Below are 22,050 nucleotides of genomic sequence, written 5' to 3' on the forward strand. Positions count from 1 at the left end.
TCCCGAAAATTAGGGAGATTTTCGGGCGTTTACAGGGACGAAAATCCGACTTTTCATGCAGTGTTTGCTACGTACTGGAATCAGAGCGTCAGCCATCACTCCCGTGAAATGCTGTGGTCTGATGTTTCGTGATCGTAGCAGGGTTGAAATTGTTTCATCCATCAGTCACAGTGCCAGCAGGATACCCAAAAAATCCAACACACTGTCTTTATTTCACCATTGAAAGGATCTCCAATTATTAGCTGGTTACATGCAAAGGATAGCTGGAGGACGAACATCACAGCAACGACCAAAATGTGCCGGCACACTATAAAGTTATGAATTATAAAACACCAAATTAGAATTTTTTTGTGAGGGAGTTCTGGAGAACCCCAAAACTAATGATCTAATCCAAAAAACTAAAAAAAAAACATGTGTAGTGTGATTAGAACTGAGAACGCCTTGGGCCTGGTACGGCAGAATAAAATATCATCTCACACTAACACTCCACTGATTAGCTTTTTACAAGCTTATATCAATCAAAGTACTTTGTCACTTCCCCTGTATTTTATTTGCCCGTCACACTTCTCCCAGACTCCATGGTGATGTCTTCAAATTTGTTGTTGTATCCAACGGTCCAAAATCCAAACTCTATCTTCAGATAACAATGTTAAACAGAGATTAGCTCAAGGCGTGAAAACATAATCCATACAATGTCATAAAAGGCGGATGCTGATGGACCCTTATAAAAGGAAATTCATCGTGTACTTGCAGCTCTGAGCTTGTGTTCCAGCTGTTGCCACATCTCAAAATGACCAGGCCGATCTAGAGCAGGTGTAAATAAGGGAGATGTTTCCTGTAGTGAAGTCTGCATGTTATTCAAAGCAATTTTAAAATCATGCCTGTTGATTTTTCTCTTTTTATCCGTTTAGACATAGGTTGGATCTGTTTTGCTCTCATGTATGCTTTTCTCACCAATGCTATTTCTGAGCCAATCATATTCAAACATTGCTCACACACCTGAAAGGCTGTATGAGAGTGTAAATAGCCTGTGTAATTTTAGCACCGACTTGTGTGTGGCTGGCTCCATGGTTAATCGGGGCCACGGTGTTTGCATCTGGGAAAACATCTGCAAAAGTGTGCGGTAATGAGTTGGACAAACATGCACACCGGCGCACGCACACACACACACACACACACACACACACACACACACACACACACACACACACAAGGATAATGGAACTCGCAGGAGCAGGCGACGCACAATGAAGAGAGGGGATGCAGAATCACGCTCTCGTAAATCTCCCCCAGCGTTACAGGAACAGAGACGCAGGGGCAGAGATAGTGGAAAGACAGTAATTGTTTCATTTTTGACTGCGGAGGAGATTGCAGAGAAATGCGCCGATGTGTTCAAAGGACATGGGAAAGAAGAGTGTCGTCTCTGTTCTTTTTGAATTTTGATGAAGATTCTCTATAAACTATTTTTCTTTCCATGTCTGTTTCTCCACATAATCTTTACTGATCTCCAACCAGCAAAATCTAATTTCTTCATCCATTTCCTTATTTCCTATTCTTGCCTTTTGTTCCTTGTTCATGCAGAGCTTTTAGAGAGCTTTTAGAATGCTTGTATATCCAGTATAGCACACTTTAACAGGCCGTCTGAAAGGTTTTCTTTTATTGCCGCAGGAGCGAAATGGTTTGCTGAAAGTAAGTTATGATTTTTTGAAAAAAAGGTTGCTCCCATTTGCACAACGGAGAGCAGCAAAGACTACGTTCCAGTCGTATTTCATTTCATCAAGACACATTGTCACAACAACTATAACAAGCACCACAGCTGTGCCAACAGAACAATGGTTTGCATTTAGACATACACAGTACAAGCTTATTGTGAGGGCTCTTCCTTCCCATAATGAACTGAGTTCCTTTCTAGAAATAAACATTGATTTCTTTCTCCGATAACAACTTGCATTTTGTTCTGCATTCTTGTACCTTTCTAGAATTCAGGAAGCATTTCATTGGCGTATAAGAAAATATGAGAACGGGAAATAGACAATAGGTAGAAGTCTAACATTCTGAGGATTGGCCTCTTGGTTAGATACACTGTTCTCCTTGTTGTTTTAGGGCTTGAGGCAAAAGCCGGATATCCTGAACCCTCTTGTTCGACTTGGTGTACAGTGTGTGGAGACCATTTATCCGATGGCACTACCGTGGAGGCCGAAGACAGCATGCCCTGCAGCCAAAGGAAGAGGATGTATTTCACTGAGAGTGGAGAGACGTGCCCAGATAAGCTGCCTGCTGTCTAAGTGTAAGGTTGCCTTTCGCTACTTCACTGTATGCCTGTCTGGCTCGCACAGCGGGAAGGGGCCGTGCATGATTGCTTGCTCCCGCATTACGGAAATAATCAGCCAGTCATCAAAATCGGAGAGGAATGCCTGGCCAGTGGTGGTGACAGGGCCAGGACCAAACACCTCATAAATATTAGAGCCGGGCGATCCTGAACGGCAGGACGCAAGACTGATACTCCCGGGCCGGCGGACACAAATGCAAAGTGTATGCGTCCGTGAACCCGCACGCCATTAAAGGTGACGAAAACAAACCGGCTCCAGTGAGCGAAGACGTTAACAGCATATTTAAACGTAGCGTCAGGAAGACTTTTAAAATTTGCTTTAGCCCCCTCTTATGCAGAGGAGGGATGGAAACCGTTCTTCTTTTTCTTCATTTTCTTCCAGCCCACAAAAAGTTTCCATCTGCACAAATATATGCACAATGTGCAAACTACTCGCACTCAAATGCATCGGTGTTCACGCACTTCTCTTGAACATAAACCCCGCATGGTGAGGCATGATCAGGAGGAAGTGACGTGCTGTAGATATTGTCTGCATTATGTCTCATTAATGCAGAAATATGCAGCAGGATCGACACACGCTGGAAGGATATTAGGGGGGGAAGGACACCAGGGATGTGGTGTCAGGTATGTACCGCATCGGGCGTAATGGTGTTGTTGTCTTTCCAAATTCCTGTTAATTATCAGTTGCATTCCTCTCAAAGTCAAAAGAAGGTGCGTGTACACACTGTATTCAATCTATATTCCTTATATAAACGGCTGTTTTGCTTTCTTTCTCCGTTTCTGTGTTCCTCCCTGACTTATTGATGCATTTGTTTTGCATTTTCTCTGGCCGTTCCTCTACAATACAACACACATTCGTTAAAAAACAAAAAGTAAATCACATTTATTTAAAACTATGTCTCTCTCTTCCAGCCCTCAGAACAAGGAGCCCTGCTGGTTTTCATTCCAGGCATTTAATCTGGAACTGTTTTACACCCGGGAGCCGAGGTGAATGCAAATGAATAATTTCCATACACGTTAAGATTATAGTGGGTACACAATTCAACACATTTATCCCGTGTCTATTTCAGCTTAATGCAAAGGCAGGTTCGACTTCTGCTGTTGCTAAGTACTTCATTTATTGCCCACATATTCTGAAAAAGAAAGTGTCGAAAATAGATGGATAGATTTGTCTCAGGAACAAGTGAGCATGCTTCTCGTCTCCTCGCAGTGGACACACTGACTCTACTGAGCGCACACACACACACACACACACACACACACACACACACACACACACACACACACACACACACACACACACACACACACACACACACACACACACACACACACACACACACACACACACACACACAAAAAGCAATTACTTCTGCTACTGACTACCACGCTGATTTCCCCGCTGATCTCAACTTATACACCTGGTCTGTTCCAATTTATCTTAGCCCTCCTACTTCTCTGTTCCCGCTGTTTTATTAACAACATGTTCAGTCTTTCAGCCTCAGCATGTCTGGTATTAGATGCCATTGGCATCCTTATTTGTTTAAGTTTGTTTATTATCTATTTTGTGAGGGGGGTGCTGACATAAGCCCTTCAGTGTTTTATTCTACTTACAGAACTTTAAAAAAAATAAATAAAACAGCAATGGTTTCTTAGTAAAAGCACTTCATTTAAATAGATGCTCAATGTGATGACTCAACAATGGAGGTCCACTCCTGCCACAACAGTCCAATGGCTCTTATTTTTAAGAAAGGTACAAATGAAGAGGAATGACCATGCTTGGGTTTATTGATTCAAATTGGTGTCCTAATCCATATCATCAGCAGAACACGGTTCAGGTCAAGTTTTGTTGAACTCAGACATTGAATTCTGTGACCACTGATGAGCTCCTTTCATTTACCCTTTGCACGTTTGACTTTCTATTCCCTGCTTACCTCGAAATGAGACACTCAGCTACCCTGCATGCGTTTCAGTACTACACCGTGGTTCTGTGCAGGTGGAGGTCAGGGGAGGTCAGAGCGCCGAGTATTGATGAGGCGGCAGAACGCAGAGGAAACGCTGATTTGGCTTCTGGGATGGAAATAGATAACATTGACAGGGGCGTGTTACTCCCCTCAATTGATTATTAAAATGGAGAAAAAGGTGGATGTGTTCCTGCTGATGGCAGAGAGGGAGAGAGACCTGCCTACCGTATATATATTTATGCATCAACGTCGTCTTAAAATGAGCTTAGCATTAGTCATCTCAGCCTCACCTGTCGTCTCCATGGCTTACCTTACATTTAAGTGAAAACTTAACTGCCACATACACACACGCACACACACAATTGAATACTGTCCTGCGTCAGCGTGGGGAATAAATAGACTATCACTATGCCAGAACTGAAGCAAGCTGCAACCGAGTGCGTGTGTGTGTGTGTGTGTGTGTGTGTGTGTGTGTGTGTGTGTGTGTGTGTGTGTGTGTGTGTGTGTGTGTGTGTGCTGCTAGGCTCGTGCTGTGCTGATTTCAGCAGGAACAGATGGTGCTGCCAGGGCTCTGCCAAGGCTCCACAGTCCATAGTCTGTGGGATGACTTGTGAATATGCATACAGTATGTGTGTGTTTCCTACTCTCTATTTTACATCCTACTGTACATACACACTGCAGGCACACTGCTACCGATTGCTGCGGTCTAAGTGATATCCTCATGGTCTTTGGCCTAGTTGTCTGATCCATTGACACTTCACAGCTTAATCCTGCTTGAAAGGCTCTTCACTGCTAAGCTCATGTTTGCCAACACACAACGCTGTCGCACCCCCGTCCCTTTGTGTGTGTGTGTGTGTGTGTGTGTGTGTGTGAGAGTGTGTCTGTGTGTGTTTGTCCGAGCAGGTTTGGGAATATGTAAGTGGTTATGAACACTTATCACAAAAACGCCAGCAGTCGCATTAAGTCCACAAAAGAGCATCCTACTGACACTATTATTTAATAATGTATAAATAAATGAACAGGCAACGGAAAGAGTACCAACAAGCTGCAAATTATAGATATATCGACTTCATAATAATAAAGATTAATATAGATTTTGAAGCCAGGTTATATGGGCACACAAGTGAGGATGGTAGAGAGGAACAGAAGAGAAGTGAGAAAGAAAATGTCAAATAAAATAGAAGCTTTGAAGATGAAAACGTCATAAACGTCATGTTTTGTCCAGCTGTATCGATGACGTGGAGAAACAAAATTAAATGCTGTGATTTGAAACAATGAGTTTCATGCTGAGGTGAGGTCAAAGGCAATCAGCGGGGCACGCTATGTCATGTTGCTGAAATGTATACCTTACAGTGTGGGTTGTGAGCGCATGAGGACAGCTAGGGTTGTCCAGATGTGGACCAATTGCCTAATGGGCTCCGAGACATTGGCAGGCAAGCTGGAACACACACACACACACACACACACACACACACACACACACACACACACACACACACACACACACACACACACACACACACACATGCACACACGCCCACACACACACGCCCACACACACACACACTGTAGTAGTGCCTGATATCCCAGCGGTGTGTCCGCTCTCCATTTTCATTAATAAAAGCAGTAGTGTGGCGGTTGGTGGCAGATGAGCAGATTAGCGCGATGTATTACGAAAGCCAAATAACATTGAAGGATCACGTATTTTAAGAAATTAATTTCACAGGCTGGACTCAGAATTACATCATCTTATATTTTGGGCATTAATAAACATGGAACAACGTCAGTGACTGAAGAGATTGAATCCTATCATTCCAGTGTATTTTCTGTTTGTCGGTGTTTTTCTAATGTTCGCCGTCTTTAGCTGCTGCCTCGCCTGCGTGCCTCTCGGTTCTCTTACTCTCTTGAATACAGATAGCTTCCTCCTTCGGCTGAAATGACTGAATTCATGGACGTTGCCAAGTATTGATTTCAGGCAGAATGCAGCAGGGTAAAAAAAAAAGTTTTTTTTGTATGTATTTATTATTTAAAATAAAGCTCACAACAGCATTTCCATCTAAATGCACACATACATTGATCGTTTCTCACAGATACGCCAAGCAAACATGTTTTTTGTCCGATAACAGTATTCCTAAAACGTGTGCTACGTTGGGCTAATTCACTTTCTCCCCCAACTTCTTCATCTGCACAGCTTGAGCAGGAGCTGATCAGTGACTCCATTCATTCCAGGTCAATTTGGGCAGTGTGCTCGATATGGCCGTTTCATTACACACTTCCTTCCTGTCCGTCTCTCTGACTCTGGGGAGAACACGGAGGGACCGCGAGGGAGAAAGGAAGGAGCAGGAGGAGGGGGAGAGAAGAGGAAGGGCGGGGTAAAGGGTGTGTGTGTGTGGTGGGAGAGAGGGAGGCATGAGGGAGGTTAGAAACAAGGGAACACGAGAGGGAAAGGATAGGAATGAGGTAGGCAGAAAAGGTTTACAGCATGAGGTGAGGAGAGGGAGATAGGTGTGTGTGTGTGTGTGTGTGTGTGTGTGTGTGTGTGTGTGTGTGTGTGTGTGTGTGTGTGTGTGTGTGTGTGCAGGGGGGGATTAGGGATCAGGATGATATAAAGGAGAGTGAGATGGTGAAATGGGTTGAACGACAGGGTGTGGCTGATTTAGATAAGAATAATTGAGCTACAAGGTAGGAAGCGCAACGCGGGAGAAAGAGGAGGAAGAGTGATGAAATAGTGAAGAGTATGAACACCAAGGGAGAATAGAAGAGTAACGGGGGGAACCGGGAGGGAGAAAATGGATGAATGGAGAAAGGTGGGGACAGGAAGGAAGGAAGGAAGGAAGGAAGTGGAGGCAGGGGGATAAAAGAACAAGGGAGAGGGTGTGAAGGGAGACGAGAAAAGCCCGGGGAGCCGTGGCTGAAACCACTCATTTGAACTTTCATCTTTTTAACACTTTATAACAAAAATGCTTTATATTAATATTAAATCAAACTTTTGCCGAGCACAGAAACATTAATAATTAACAATGATCATGAATTGACTAAATTGTATTTCCTGCACTTTCAAATATCCCATCTGTCCTGCCCAAGGCCACCTCCATTAAGACCACACATTAAAGGAACGCTTAATAAATAAGGAACGTGTCATTACAAGAGAAACTTTAAAAAAAATATAATCAAAAAGCACAAAAAATTGAATAATACAGCCATACTTTTCAAACGTTGTGGTAGCATCTCGGCATCCTGAACGACCAACCTGCTCAAATACATCACGCTTGACAACAACAGACTGTGTGCTGTGGTTGCTATGGTAGTGGGTCAATCACACGTTGCCTTAAACTGAAGAACGCTTACAAATAGTTGTTTTTTTCCCCTATGGGTACAAAACGGATTGGAAGCAGGTATCGTTTGACTGGAGCAGTATCGACCTGACACCAGGTTATTCTGGTCTTAAAAAGGCACCCAGCCCTGCTTTATAGAACTCGATGCCAAACGGACCAAAACAACATGTGACTCACAAAGTGAATCTCCTCTGCTTTGACATTCTGGTTTGCTGGGGTATGTGTTTGTGTGTGTGTGTGTGTGTGTGCGTTGCAACAAGACATGAGACAAAGGAGAGAAAAGAGAGCGAGAGATTCAGCAGCAACTTTTCCCCTTGGGATTGGTCGCCATGGCTACGCAAGCATTTTCAGCCGAGCGTCGGACTTAACATAAGGAAGAGCGAGGGAGACACACACACACACACACACACACACAGATGGAGAGAGATAACATGGCAGCACAGATATCGTCACTGCTGAAGTGTGCTGATGTTGATTTGACGTAGATAAAACCGTATCGACTGTCCTGCACTATATGACTCGAGTCCGACTGTCATCTAAACACTCACTTAGATGCAGTTACAAAAACACGTCTCCTGCTGCAGCTACGTAACCACAAGATACTCGATCCGCACCAGAAAAACACGCAAGGCGGCAGGAAAAAGCAGCGACCCAATACGCACTCTATGGACTCTAATGGAAAACGGAGACCGACGAGGAACAAACAGCATCGAGAGACTATAACGTCTCATCTTACAAGCAGACAATCAGACTCCATCTATATTTCAAAAGCTACGGAAAACTGTGACAATGGGCCGTCGTGATCTAAGATTAGTTGAGGGCACCTTTTAATGAGGAGGAGGGCACGAGGGGATTGCGTTTCCATGCTGGCAGGCTAACAGTGGTGTCACCGGAGGGCAATTTGTCAGAATTTTGTAACAAACCTCAAGGAAGAGTAATTGAACTTGTGCATCAAATCCCTGTTTTCTTAAACAGCCCATCGTCTAACCAAGAGAATTTAACTGAATGGCTGAATTATTGGCTGTTTTGTTTGATGCTACACAGCGTCATTGTTGGAGTCTGATCGACAGGCAGCGGCCACAAGGAAACATATCTGTTACCTTATTAATAACACCCTTTCACTTCCTCAATTATGCCCTATTATGCCCTTTTTATTATGCCAGCAGTTGGTTGATGATTTACAATTTTAAAAAGTAAAGTAAAAGATTAAAATAAAATAAAATAAACACAGGAAATGATGGTCTCAATTTTTTCTCAGCAATAGGTGTGTAAATATTTGCATAGAGTACAGCCAATGTTACCGTCCATGAATTATTTATAGAGACTAAAGGAAAGAGACTTGTAAGGGCTGGTTCTGCTTGACAGTGTTGTCATGGACCTACCAAATGTGTGTGTGTTCAGGAGGATTGAGTGAGTGTCATTGAGAGAGAATGTGTAAGCGAGAGAGAGAGAGAGAGAGAGAGAGAGAAAGAAAGAGAGAGAGAGAGAGAGAGAGAGAGATGCGCTTTGCTGCGTTCAGCGGCAAAGTCACTGCTTTCTCAAGGACACTGCGGCTAAGGGGCAAGAAAGAGAGACGGGATGACACACAGGAAGAGGAAGCGAGAAGAAAGCAGAAAGAGATTTAGTGACAGAAGGCCAAGTAAGATAAAGCAATGAGAGCAGCAAGGGGGGAGGCAACAGATGAGAAAAGGTGTGACAACGAAAGGGGGAGATGGAAAGTAGGGAGGCTGTTCTTCTTAGTTTAATCAACATATAATTTAGCCTTAAACAATTCAAATGAAAAAAAAGTGTCATCTTCATTTTAGAGAAAATCAAGTGTTATTTTGGCTTTGCAATAAGAATAAGTTATCAGTTAATTTCTCCAAAGCTTTTCTATGATTCTTAAACTCATCTAATCCACTCAGCAGCACTAAGAACCCCCCCAGACTACAGAGAGAGCCCACTGAGCAGCAGCAGCAGCAGACATAGCGATGCCCACTGAGGAGCAGGGCCACGGAGCCGCTCTTTGCGTTTGGTCTCACCAGAGATCCACTAAAACCTCTACAGCAATCAATTATTTACACATAAACACACGCGGCCGCGCCGACCCCCGAACGCTCCCACTGAGATGATAGTGGGGAAGGCTGCATAAAAGCTATAACATAAGCATGCAGTTTACCAAAGCAGCGAGTGAACTCTGCAACCACTGGAGTGGCAGGCCGACCAGCTGTGTGTCTGACCTAAAGACATCCTCAGCTGGAATACCGAGGACCACAAGAGGATTGTGGGCCTTATGTTTATTCAGATACACAGATGGTAACGACAGATAAGGTCCATAGATGGGTACAGATAGGTGAACGGATAGGCATATATGTTTTGTGTTACAGCCAACAAGCCGGGATGTAGCACACAGAGACGTAGCAGAGTAAATAAGAATGGATTCCGGTATTCTTTTCACTCACCTCCCTCTCTCCTCCAATCTGTCTATCTGCCACTTCTGTTTCAGCGTCCGTCAGCCAGCGTGTCTGTCTGGAGTCACGGCGTCAGAGCAGGCAGGGTTCAGTTCCTGAGAAGACAGAAGTTCAAAGGTCGGTTGACATCAGTGCGACAGCACTTAAGGATCATGTTCAGCTCGACTTCAGGGACACGCTGACCAGCGGACATGAAAGGGAAAAATGAGACGCAAATAAGGTTCGCGCTCGAGTACTTAAATAGCAGAATCTATCATCATACGACGGTGTGATATCACTGAAAAGTTATTTTTCATTTTCCTTGCATCCTACTAGAAATTAGTAGGACTTATTTAGTTTTAAAACGACTGAGTTAGGTTTAAGAAACTATTGTACTTTGGGTTAAAAGAACAGCATTTGTTGTATAAAATGAATAAGCTTGTTACGTAACAAACATATTTAATAAAATAGGCACGTCACTGAACAAAAACAAGCCGAAATCGACTTTCCTTCACGTGGTACACGAACAACAGTCTCCTGGGTGAAAGTTCTGTGTTTCTCTGACCAACCCATCAACTCCATCCTCCTCCTTTGTTGCTCTTTATTCTACGTCACCCGACTTCCTCAGAGGCAGCCCTTCACATCCTGACTTCGTAGGAATTGCAGTGAATTACTTTTCGTAGGTATGTGTGGACAAACGGTGAATGTGAGCAGCCTGCAAAGTGACAATCATGCATCTGCTTGCTCCCTTGCACAAACAAAAGCATATCCACGGGGACGCTGCGCTGCTATCCACTAAATGCAAAAGAGGGGGGAAAGACGGAGCTAAACAGACACTTAAAGACAAGAGGTTGAAAGACTAAAGCCTCCATTAGGCAAATGCATATTTAATCTCTGTGCGATAAGAGTAATTATTTTGCATTGAAGTAGGACTGAATCCACTTGTGCACATAGTGGACCCTCATTGTATTACTTTTCCCTCTTCTTCCTGAACAAATGAGGAGAGTGGGCAGAGTGGACAGGGCAAAGGGCTAGGGAAAAACCAAATGATATGGGAAAGGAAGCATGAATAGTAGAGTGAGAGAGGATATTATAAGAAGGCACAGAAACTGAAATAAACTAAAACACAGAGGTGTGCAAACACTCACGAACCAGAAAATGAAGACCCTGTCCCTGCAGAGGAAGCGGGGCTTTAACTTTCTCATTTGCATACGTGCCGCTACATAAACACGTGCATGCAACATCGATTCCACTTCCACATTTCGCTTCCAGAGAAAGAGCCTGACACATTTAGTGCCGTATCACAGTTTTTCAGAGAAGAGTTTATTCCTCTAGGACACGTTCGACTTTTGAGAGGAGCCGCCTGGATTCTTCCAGCTTTCCGAAGCTCGTCTAAAGCACTGCTGACCCATTCTTCTTTGTTTTAGGCACCGGAAAGTTTGTATTTGAGATCCTACTGTTATATCTGAGCTTGATAATGGAGAAGGTGAGATGTATACATTACATATGCATGTTGTACATTGGTTTTTTATCATGTAACTTTCCATCCAGCTCAAAGAAGCTGGAATACTTTGCCTCCCAAGACCAGGTTCATCTGGTTTGTTAGTCAGTTTAAATCGATTTGCACGTTAATTTGCGATGTTGACGCACAAGACAAACTTTCCACCCCAAAGTCAAACAACTCAATTCACTTCAACACTGTATCTAAAACAGATGCGCACACGAGGAACCACACCATTAATGATACTAACACTATATAAACACACGTCCCTCCCCATGTGAAGTCCTGTAAAACCTGATAGAGCAGCCAGACGCTGATGCACCCTCCTCCAAATATGAGACACATTCACACAGCCAAGAAAATCAGAGCAGGACAAACCTACGGTATTTGCCTTGGGTTGTTTGTGGAAGCGGTCGCACCTGTACAACGTGTATAATAGAGCCTGAGTGAGGGAGTGGGTGTTGGTCCTTCAAGGCAAACAGGTTCTCAGTCACATTCTGATTGCTGTTTATTCTGTCTACGCACAAATCTGCACACACTCACAAACTCTTTCACTTTTGTATTTATTTGACTTAGGTCTAGACTGTCACGACTGACTCATCCCATTTAATTTGTTTTATTTTGTTTGCTTTGTTTAGGAAAAACCTTGGTCAGTTGGACAGCTGGTGGAAACATGATCTGACACTTATCTTTGTTTAAACTGTGCATCATATTCAATAGTTGGCATCCATCATGAATACAATTACAAACAAATCCGCTACATAAAGCCATACTGTATTGAGACATTATCTAAAGATAATCTCTGGCGGACGGATCAGACAGAGGTGAAGGATGGAATGTAGATTAGGCTTAAACATCATTTTTCACACCTTTAACAGGCGCTGACGAATCAGTTTAAAGCTGGAGGATATGAAAAAATAAATAAAAACCTCATATCATCCTTCTGTGGCAGAAGGGGGGGGTTAATGGAGACGTACTGTCAGGTAATGGTCTCCAGTGACTGACACGTGTTCTCAACAGAGTGCTCACGGGAAAGCAAAATAAACCTTCAGCCGACAGCATTATCTAATTTGCTGATCCTTCACATCTCATTTGTAAACCATTACAGCTCGCGAGAAATCAGAAGCTCAGTGTCAAACTGAGGAGCAGTGGTGCAATGAAGCGTAAACAAAGACATCATTTTGTGCTGTAGTAGGTGGTAAAAGAACCTGACTTGTTAGTGACAGATTGCCAGTGTCCCTGATTGCATTTTCCCTAATCAGACAAGCTGGGAGGAATTAAATGGAAAATACGCGTGTGAACATATGAAAGTACACACCGAAATGGAACTCCACACCAAAAAAAAAAAAACAAGCTTCAACTTTCACACTGTCGGAGCTTCTCGCGAGCGCAGGAGCCTTCGTCACCGGTGAATCGCTCAGCGTTCCTGATCAAAGGGGCTCTTTAATGAGCCTGAGCCCTCACAGTGTAACGCTGGGTGATGTAGAAGCCATTAGCCAGACAGGTAGTGGAGGACTGCAGCCAATAATAATAAACTTAATGAAGTGTGAACACATAACAGAGGTGGATGTGTAAAGCAAACAGGGGCTTTTTTAGAAAAAAGAAAACCTGCCCCGAACGTTACAGGGTTATGGCTGCCCCTCTCTTCCTCAATCAGTCAACTATTTGGTTATCTTTGGGTTTGTAAACTGATATTTCTTTGGTCAATTACTTACTTATTTCCATACATATTTAATCTGTTAAACACAAGTTTTAAACTCTTGTTGAACCCTGCCTTCGGCACTGCGAAACGCCAGTGCTTTCATGAAAAAAATATAAAGGAACATTCCGTTTAATTCTGCATTCGTTTTGCTGTTCAATTTGCGAAATAAAATTAAAATGACAATCCCTTTTCTAATAAATCATACACTCTAATAGTAATTATGATGCGAGAGAGTATGCCTAACCTCGATCTCAATTTTAAAGTATTACATGTAATCCTAATCCAGATAATCTCTGTCATTTTCATTAGGGATGCTCTTGCATACACGCTTCCGATTTGTATGCATTTAAAAAAACATAAATGGACAATTTTCTGGATTCATTCTGCTCTGAGACTTCTGGTATCAGTGTTCGTACAGCAAGTATGTTCAAGTCAGAGCCCGAGGTGCATGAAACCAGCCGACTGAAAAAGCCACAGATATAAAACACACACAGGCGTTTTATTTTACAAATGCTGCACTGGAAGATTGCAGTACATAGACAACCGCGTGCCTAAGAGGAGCAAACCCTTCTCACCTTTGTATTAGGACACACACACCTACATACAGCGAAGGAAGCCCTGAAATTGGTTCTCTGGGCAGGCATGCCACTAACTTGGCCTTGGCGGCTTTGAAAGTCTAATCAGGAAACAACCAGAGGGTGAAGGTTGAGATGGGTTGCAGCTGGATGGAGAGTAGGTGCCGGTTGGGGGTTAGGTGTGAAGACAGGGAGGTCTGGTTTGTATGATTATCGATAAAATCCATGTTACAACAAGATACAGAATGCGGCAGTGAAATATAGGACGATAAACGATGAGAAATGAAGATGCAAGACTAATGCAAACCGAAAGAGCGAGAGCGTGAGGTCAGGAGGAGGGACGTGGGAGTGAGGTAAGAGGGAAGTAGTTGGCAGTAGGGAGTTTCCAGGTTCAGCCTGTTGTTCTTCATTCTTGTATGTGACCTCCTTCCCCTTGACAATAAAAGCAATTTAAGCCTATGCAGATGCAGCCACTGCAGTCATTTGCTGCCGACTTTATTTCATTATTCCTCGGAGCAAAGTGTTCGGAGAAATCAAAAAGCCTGCTCCTGTGAAAGAAATGATCTAGCGACCAGACTTTAGCTTAAATGCTTCTCCAGGTACCGGTATACAAGGGCGGCCATATTCCTTCTGGTTGGGTTATTCAGTTTATTAAAGCGATTTGCTACTGAGCCAGCTGAACGCCAAAAGTACCACACACACCACCACTATTCTCAACTACACAATCATTCATACATTCATGCAAGTCTGCAACACACACACACACACACACACAGAGAACAAGCCCCAGTCATTGGTTGTGATCTTACATCTACAAAGACGCCTCTGTTTCAAACATCAATAAAGACCCCCTCTATGTCATCCATACAGCTACGGCAACGGGTGCTGGTGTGTGGGCACACGTCTGTGTCCCTCAAATCACAAATGAGTCGACATTCAGCTTAGTTAACACTAACCCATTCTGCAGCAGAACACACACACACACACACACACACACACACACAGGACCCTATAGACACAAAGGCAGCATACAAGGCATAACTGATACACCCTGCGTGGAATCGCCAATAAACACACCGAGGAAAGAAGTAAACAACATGGTGTAATAAGAATAACTCATCTGCGGCTGACAGCATGCTGTGCGATACAGAAAAATATTAGATCATTATTTTTTTTCCAAGTTTAAATGATATCGGACAGGTTGTTCTGCATCAGTGGAAATGATGCAGAAAATGGTTTCTCTGTTAAAGTTTGGTATTGTTTGTTTTTTTTAGACCTGAAACAATTAATCACCTACTTCAAATATTTTGAAGATCGATTAAGTGTTTCAGTCTTTTGTTTTTCTATTTGTTTTCTGCCACATTTATTGAGGTTATTCTTATTCTGTGTTATGCGACGGTTGGAGAAGACGATCATTTAAAAGACGCCACCTTCAGCTTTATTGGGACAGGCATTTCCCCCTTCATTTTTAATCACTTAATCAGCAGATTAATCAATAACGAGAGCACAGAAAAAAAGGTAGAAATCACAAAACAGAGGCTCCTGTTTATAGGAGCCAATGCACAGATGGATAAATGGTAAGAAAGGAGGAGTGTGATAAAACTCTCAATGACACAATGAAAAATCTAATCAAAACTGGGAGGAACATATGCCTGCCTTCCACTGAAACGTTGAGCTTATGTGCCCTATTTGATGTTGCAGCTACTCTGCGGCTGCTTCGCAGCTCTCCAGTGTTTGATTTCATTCAATTAGCCATGCCGGCGTATGCAACCAATGATGCAATTCACGGTCTTTCTCCGGGTTTATGGACCGTGCTTCAGTGATCTCAAGCAGATCTATTATAAAAGCAGCCTGATGATGGACAGAGCGCTCAAAAAGAGTGTGAAAGAAGGCAGACAGACAGGAAGGGGGGGCGAGGAGGAGAAGTCTCAACTCCTAGTGATTCTCTCACCCACTCTTGTACCAACACACACAAGCACCAAATGAGAAAGAGTGACTAAGTCTCGCCCTAGGCTTCATACAGTGGCTCTTAACAAATGCGAGCCTTGCCCGATCATTTTCCTCCTCTCTGGGTTGCCATAGCTACAGCCTGCCTACTTGTCTGTACTTTGGGATGGGTGAGACTTTACCAATGTGTGTGTGTGTGTGTGTGTGTGTGTGGTAACCCCAGCAGATGGGGTCTCAGCACATCCTATTTGGCCACCTTACCTTCACACTCCTATTGAACGTGTTAGACTGGAAGCTGTCACATAGTAGAGAGGCGATGTTAAATAACTAGTGTGGCGGATGCTTGTGACCCCACGCGTGTCTTCCTGTTCCGCAGCGACACCATGTCTAAAGAGCAACAAACCGGCGGCTGTTGAAGGGCCAGAGTATGGACTGTGCTTCCTTCTTTATTATAATAATAAAATGCTTAAATTCTGAATGTTATCAGTTTATTTTGTGATAATCATCTATTGTGGTTATTGAAACAAAGCAACACACGCAACTCAAATGATGGTTTTAAACTCTTTGTGTTCCAAAACAAGCAGGTTCTGGGAGATTGTGATTATTATTTTATTTTCTAAAACTTGGACAAGGATTATTACAACAATAATACGTTGTAGTTTGCAAAAAGAATATATATTAAATATAGATCCTAACTCAGTACTACAATAAATATTTATGCCACTAAAATACAGGAACAGAGTACAACAGAGGAGATCTCCCATGTCTGTAAATGGGACGGAGAAGGCAGGTCAGACAGAGATGGAAATGTCTCTGCATGTGGATGCATCTTCAGAAGTGTGCTTCATTTTGCAAGCACACCTCACATATGTGTGTGTGTGTGTGTGTGTGTGTGTGTGTGTGTGTGTGTGTGTGTGTGTGTGTGTGTGTGTGTGTGTGTGTTTGCCATCAGGCGCTGTAGATGACAAAAATGATATAAACACTTGAGGATCAACATATCACTAAAACTCCCACCATCTGCCCGCCAGCAGACAAATATGAACAGTCTTCTCTTACTCTGCCATTTCTTTATCTCCCTGCATCGCTCCACTTTTCTCTCCGCTCCCGCTCGCTGCAGTCCTGCCATCCATCATCATTAGGTGGCAAATAGATGACCTGTCTACACCTGCAAACACTCGCTGTCCCTTTACTCTCCGGAGGGGAGAGGAGGGGAAACAAATATGCAGAAACAAATGAATGAAGCTGTGTTTATTTGACTAGCTTTATGCAACATAGTGGATTCACAATATGTCACACTTTGCAGAAATTAAAAGGGATTTGAACACAGGAGACACTTTGTTTGTATTAATAATATGTTATGATATGATATCAATATGCATGTATATTTATGACTTTCACTGGTTGTGTTACGATGCTTAGCTTAGCCACACTGCAGCAGGTACAACACCAAATTAAGTTAAAAAAAAAACTTGGTTTAGACATCTCAAAGTAATATCAAAAAAAAAAAAAGTCAATTTATTTATGATTTGCTTTTGTTTATATGCATACTTTTGATTTTGCTCAAATTACTATTATGGAAATATCAAGCCAGTCCCAAACAAAGCAGGGAGTTGATGAATCATTACATCCATAAATACAGGAGAGAGGGGTGAAAAGCACAGGATTGTACAAGGGGAGGGCAGGATGGGAACAGCTAAGATGGAGGAGGAGAGGAGCGGAAGGAGGCATACAGATGAGGGGAGGACGGGCAGAGGACAAAGTATTGTCTCCTGTTAATATGTAAAAATAACTCTGCTGCTGCCTGGTGGAGGAGCTAACTGGGTCAGAGAATTCCCACAGAGAGAGAGAGAAAGAGGGGTATCTCATTGATTCCGTCTGTGCCGTCGGTGTGAAGCAGAAGTCAGTCTCTCTCTTCACCTCAGGCTGTTAAGGCTGGGAGGGATCTGTGTGCACATCTATTCCACGCGTTTCTCCATCCATCCATCTACCTGTCTACATCCTCATCCCTTCCTTCAACTGCTAATAAACATAGCCTCCACTTCATCGCAACGCATGCTAGCCGCTCTCCTGTTCCACTCCCGAGTTCCCTTCTCGCAATTAACCCCGCTCTCTAGCTTCCTTTCTCCGTAACCGTCCCTACAAATACACATTTTGAACACATCCTACTAAACGGCTGAATAAGACACGGTGTGTAATACATCGCCAGTTAATCTATCCATAACACAGCATTTAATTACCCAGCAGTTAAGCAACGCCACACAATCTTGAACCGATGATAATGACGGTGAAAGTGACTGATAACCTTGTAAGAATAAGAGGGATGTGTGAACTCCAGTTATTATATTGCCCCCCCCGTGTTATTATCAGCGGCACAAAAGTCACTGGCTAATGTGATATTGTGCTCTTAAAAGAGTCGTTGGTAATTTATTGGGCCGGATTTAATGCAATTTTAATTTGCTTTAATTTAAAAACTAATTTTCCGCAATATTGCCGTCTAGTTACTCAATTATTTTGTCTGTGGTGTTCGGTCACACGTGGCTCTGCACAAAGATCCTTCCTGGGTCTCTCCTCTTTCCTTCTGGACTTTAAACTATTATATTAACGCTTATCATTCATGCATTAGCTCCACTCTTCTGTTTTCTGCCACACACTTTGTCCCATTCCTACAACAAATCCATTCTATCTCACCTGTGTACAGGTTTAGCTAAATGTGAGCATAAAACCATATTTATACTTTTCTAAAAAATTAATCTTTTCTTTCTTTCTTCTCATTGCATCTGCTCGGCTTCTCTCCGGTGTTCATACTGTGGGTTAAGTACCTGAGGATTAAAGATTATTTGTTTACTTAACTGGACAAACCCCGCAAAATTATTTCTAATATTAAAGGCTTTTTCAGATGGACTGTGAAGCTTGATCATAGTTTCTGAGTCACAGTTTTTAATCTGTGAAATACAATCCCATACACCAAATATTTCCTGGCATGCTGTGTTTCTGGGTTTTTCCACTGTTGCCCCAGCAACAACACAGCTATCAGAGGAAGCCATAAACCATACAATATATGCGTGGCTCAGCAATTCCGAGCAGTAATTAAAATCTTTATTGATGAAGACCGCAGTAAGCGTACTAACTATTCTGCAGACTATTCATCAGGCCACTGTACATACTGCACTGGCTGTATGTGTGTCAGCCCGAGCCATACATCTAGAAGACAAATGAATACTCTTGCACTTTGGGGAATTCCCACCTGTGTTTTTTTTCTTGTACAGAAACAGTCACATGCCAATTTTTTTGGCGATGGTAAGCAATAAAGTGAAAAAGTGAGTATTTTGCAAGTAAGTTCTCGGTGAAGGTCATTCTACTGCTATATGCATACTTTATCCCTTTTACTTACCATGTTTCTGCTATTCCGTAATCTTTCTTGTTAACTATGTGTAGATTAGCCAACCTCTTCCATGAATGCATACATTCATGTGCCTGGATAGAGCCTTCTTAAAATAAATCCACAGCTTAAAATGATTAAGAACTCAAGGCCTCAATGGATTAACCTGCGGGGTTGGTCCGAAATGGGCATGGCTGATTCTTGGCTGGCTGACTAGGGGCAACAGAAATAGCTCGAGCTGACTGCAGCATATGTAATGCAATGCAGCAGTCCTCCGGGGTTCCATGTTTTGGCATCTCAGCCACCTGCTGTATCGGTGTTTGGGAGCCGGAGTGTACATGCGATGGCGACGAGGGTGGCGCACATCGTTGGTGTTTAATGGCGGGGAAGAAGAGAAATACTTATGGGTTAAATAACTCATAATTTAATGGTGCACCGGCTGCTCTGCAGTCTCTCAAATGGAGAGTCCAGAGAGAGTCCATCCTGATGAATATAAAACGCCGTATTATCCTTGTCATGTGGAGACCTTTAGCTGAAGAAACACTGCAGCACAGTGTTGCTACAGTAGATCTTTGACAGCAAATAACTACTCGGGGTCACTGAGGGAAGCACTATGTAGCCTCTGCAAGCCTTCTATGTGTTTTCATGCAACCGTGGAACATTTAAAAATGTTAGATTGTGCGACTAATCTTAAAGGCTTTAAGGTTACTGCGAGTTCAAACTGAATGCTGTCATTTCAACAGTGTTAATCATTCAAATGTACAGTTTGATACTTTTCATTGCTGCCACTTTTTTTGCGACTGTGTTCAGTCAAAAGCCTATTAATGCATTTGAATACTGTAAGCGCCGCTCAATATTCTATTGTTTAACTGACAAATTTGCAGTATGCAAAACCACAAAACCAATATGGAAGCTTCTTTTCAACTTCTTTCTTGTGGCGTTGCAATGAAATATATTGTTATCATAATTCTGTATAACACTCCTGCAACCACAGCCATGTAACTGCTGGCTGTACGCCACAAGTGCAGTAACATGAGTTTGTCAATGTGCATTTCTTTCCTTATTTATTTCAACACTGGCATAGTTGATTTGAAGCCACAACAGTTTAGCAAACTGCCGTTGGTTTCTGACAGGAACAATGCCGTGCATTGTTAGAACCCACTAACGGAAAGGTTTAAAGTGCAGATGCATTAAAACAATAAAGACATTTTATGACTGACCTTAGTCGACTGATCCTAGCAGAACTAAAATCGTCCGTCTTTACCCAGACTTTGCTCTTTAAGAAACATCTCTCTCAGGAATTCATTGCACCTTCCTGACACCGTCAACTCAGACACGGTGCTGACAGACCTGTCTGTGTGTGTGTGTATTTATCAGAAACAACTTAGCTAACAAAGATTCCAGTGCGGCCTACACAAAATCCAGACAAAGTACGAAGTCTGACTGCAACTACACGGAGTGAGAAAATGTAATTCTGTGCTCTGTGATAACAGCCTCGCTCATTCAGCAGAGCTGAGACCACATTTCACATGAGGCTGTACGGTTAACACCTCATGAGAAAAGATTCCTATTTAGCACAGACGTATGGCAACAGAGGTATTTGTTTGTATACGTTGTGAAGAACAAACGCATATCTAACAACAGTGTTGTTTGAGAAACAAACACTGATGCATCAACGTGTGTTGTGTCTGTCTGGATTTAACTCATTAAGGATAAACAATGCACAGAGCACAAAGCAGTAAACACATTATTAAACTGTACTGAAAGTGCAGTCTTTTAAACTGCTGGAGCTGCAATGGTGCAGAAGCTACAGCAGCAAGTGCATTATAAGCCATCACTAAGATAATATTATGTGTGATATATGTCACCACAAACTACACCTCAGCTGGCAGTACCATTATAAAAAAGGAGCATAAGCTCAAAGGTCAGTGTCACGCTGATCAAGTTTCCATCGATGATGCAGAGTGATGACAAGAACTATAGACTAATATTCCACCTTGACAAATCATTTGTCTAAAAAAATATTTAATACTATGTTTTGTTGTTTGGTTTTCTGCTGGGAGCAGGATGCTTAGAAATAAAACCTATACTATTAGTCCATAGTGATCAGAAACGTTACCATCCAGATGAGCTCCCACCTCCTCTGTACCAACACCTCTAACCCTCCCTCTCTAATCACTGTGTTCAACTGGAAATGTGCCCACACGGAAAATTGCTTCACCTTAATTCGCCAAATAACCGGGTCGTGTTCCTGGAAAGGGAAATGTGCTCGCTAACACGGGACGAACATGCTGCGCCGGCTGATTCAATGTGTCTCAGCTGATCGGTTTTTCATGCACCTTTCATTTCGTTTAGAAATCTAATTTGGGGGGAAATAATAACTCCCCTCTGGAGTTTGCCAGTTGTTTGCGTCGCTCCGTGACACTTAGCGGGAACTCGCGTTTTGGCGTCCTGACACAGACATGTCCCGAGGGGGATGTTTCCCTCAGTCTGACGGACACGCAGCTCGGCTGCCGGAGGAGGGAAGTTGCTCAGACAGCCCATTTCCACTCTTGACATTTAGCTTTCAGCCCCCCCTTCTTTCAGCACGCTCTACATCTGCTCGTCATCATTAAGCACCCTACAGTATCGCGGACAGCGACGCGTGCCAGGGGACATGAAACCTGGCATGGATTCGCAATTAACGACAGCCTCCACCTGCATCGTTCAATGTCATAACTCACTTTATTATGCAAACCAACTCTTTGGAGTTTCTTTCTCTCTTCCTCTCGCTTCCCTGACACAAAACATCACATACACGTGTCAGTTTTTGTTTTCAAGCCTTGTGCTCCTGATATGGAGCAACTGGTCCAAAAGCTTTAAAGAAAGACAATCGTTAATATAAAACAG

At 42.9% G+C, this 22,050-nt stretch overlaps 1 protein-coding gene across 3 annotated transcripts in view; it reads right to left on the reverse strand.

The window, feature by feature from the left end:
• The window catches only part of strbp (spermatid perinuclear RNA binding protein), a 66,908-nt gene that overhangs the window by 34,019 nt on the left and 10,839 nt on the right, over positions 1-22,050 (reverse strand). For all 3 annotated transcript variants that reach the window (XM_084034637.1, XM_084034636.1, XM_084034638.1), the window contains exon 2: positions 10,070-10,173. The gene's annotated coding sequence lies outside the window, so the exon portion shown is untranslated. The remainder of the gene's footprint in view (positions 1-10,069; positions 10,174-22,050) is intronic.

This window comes from Eutrigla gurnardus (genome assembly GCF_963514095.1).
Source record: "Eutrigla gurnardus genome assembly, chromosome: 19".
In the NCBI taxonomy this organism is placed as follows: Eukaryota; Metazoa; Chordata; class Actinopteri; order Perciformes; family Triglidae; genus Eutrigla; species Eutrigla gurnardus.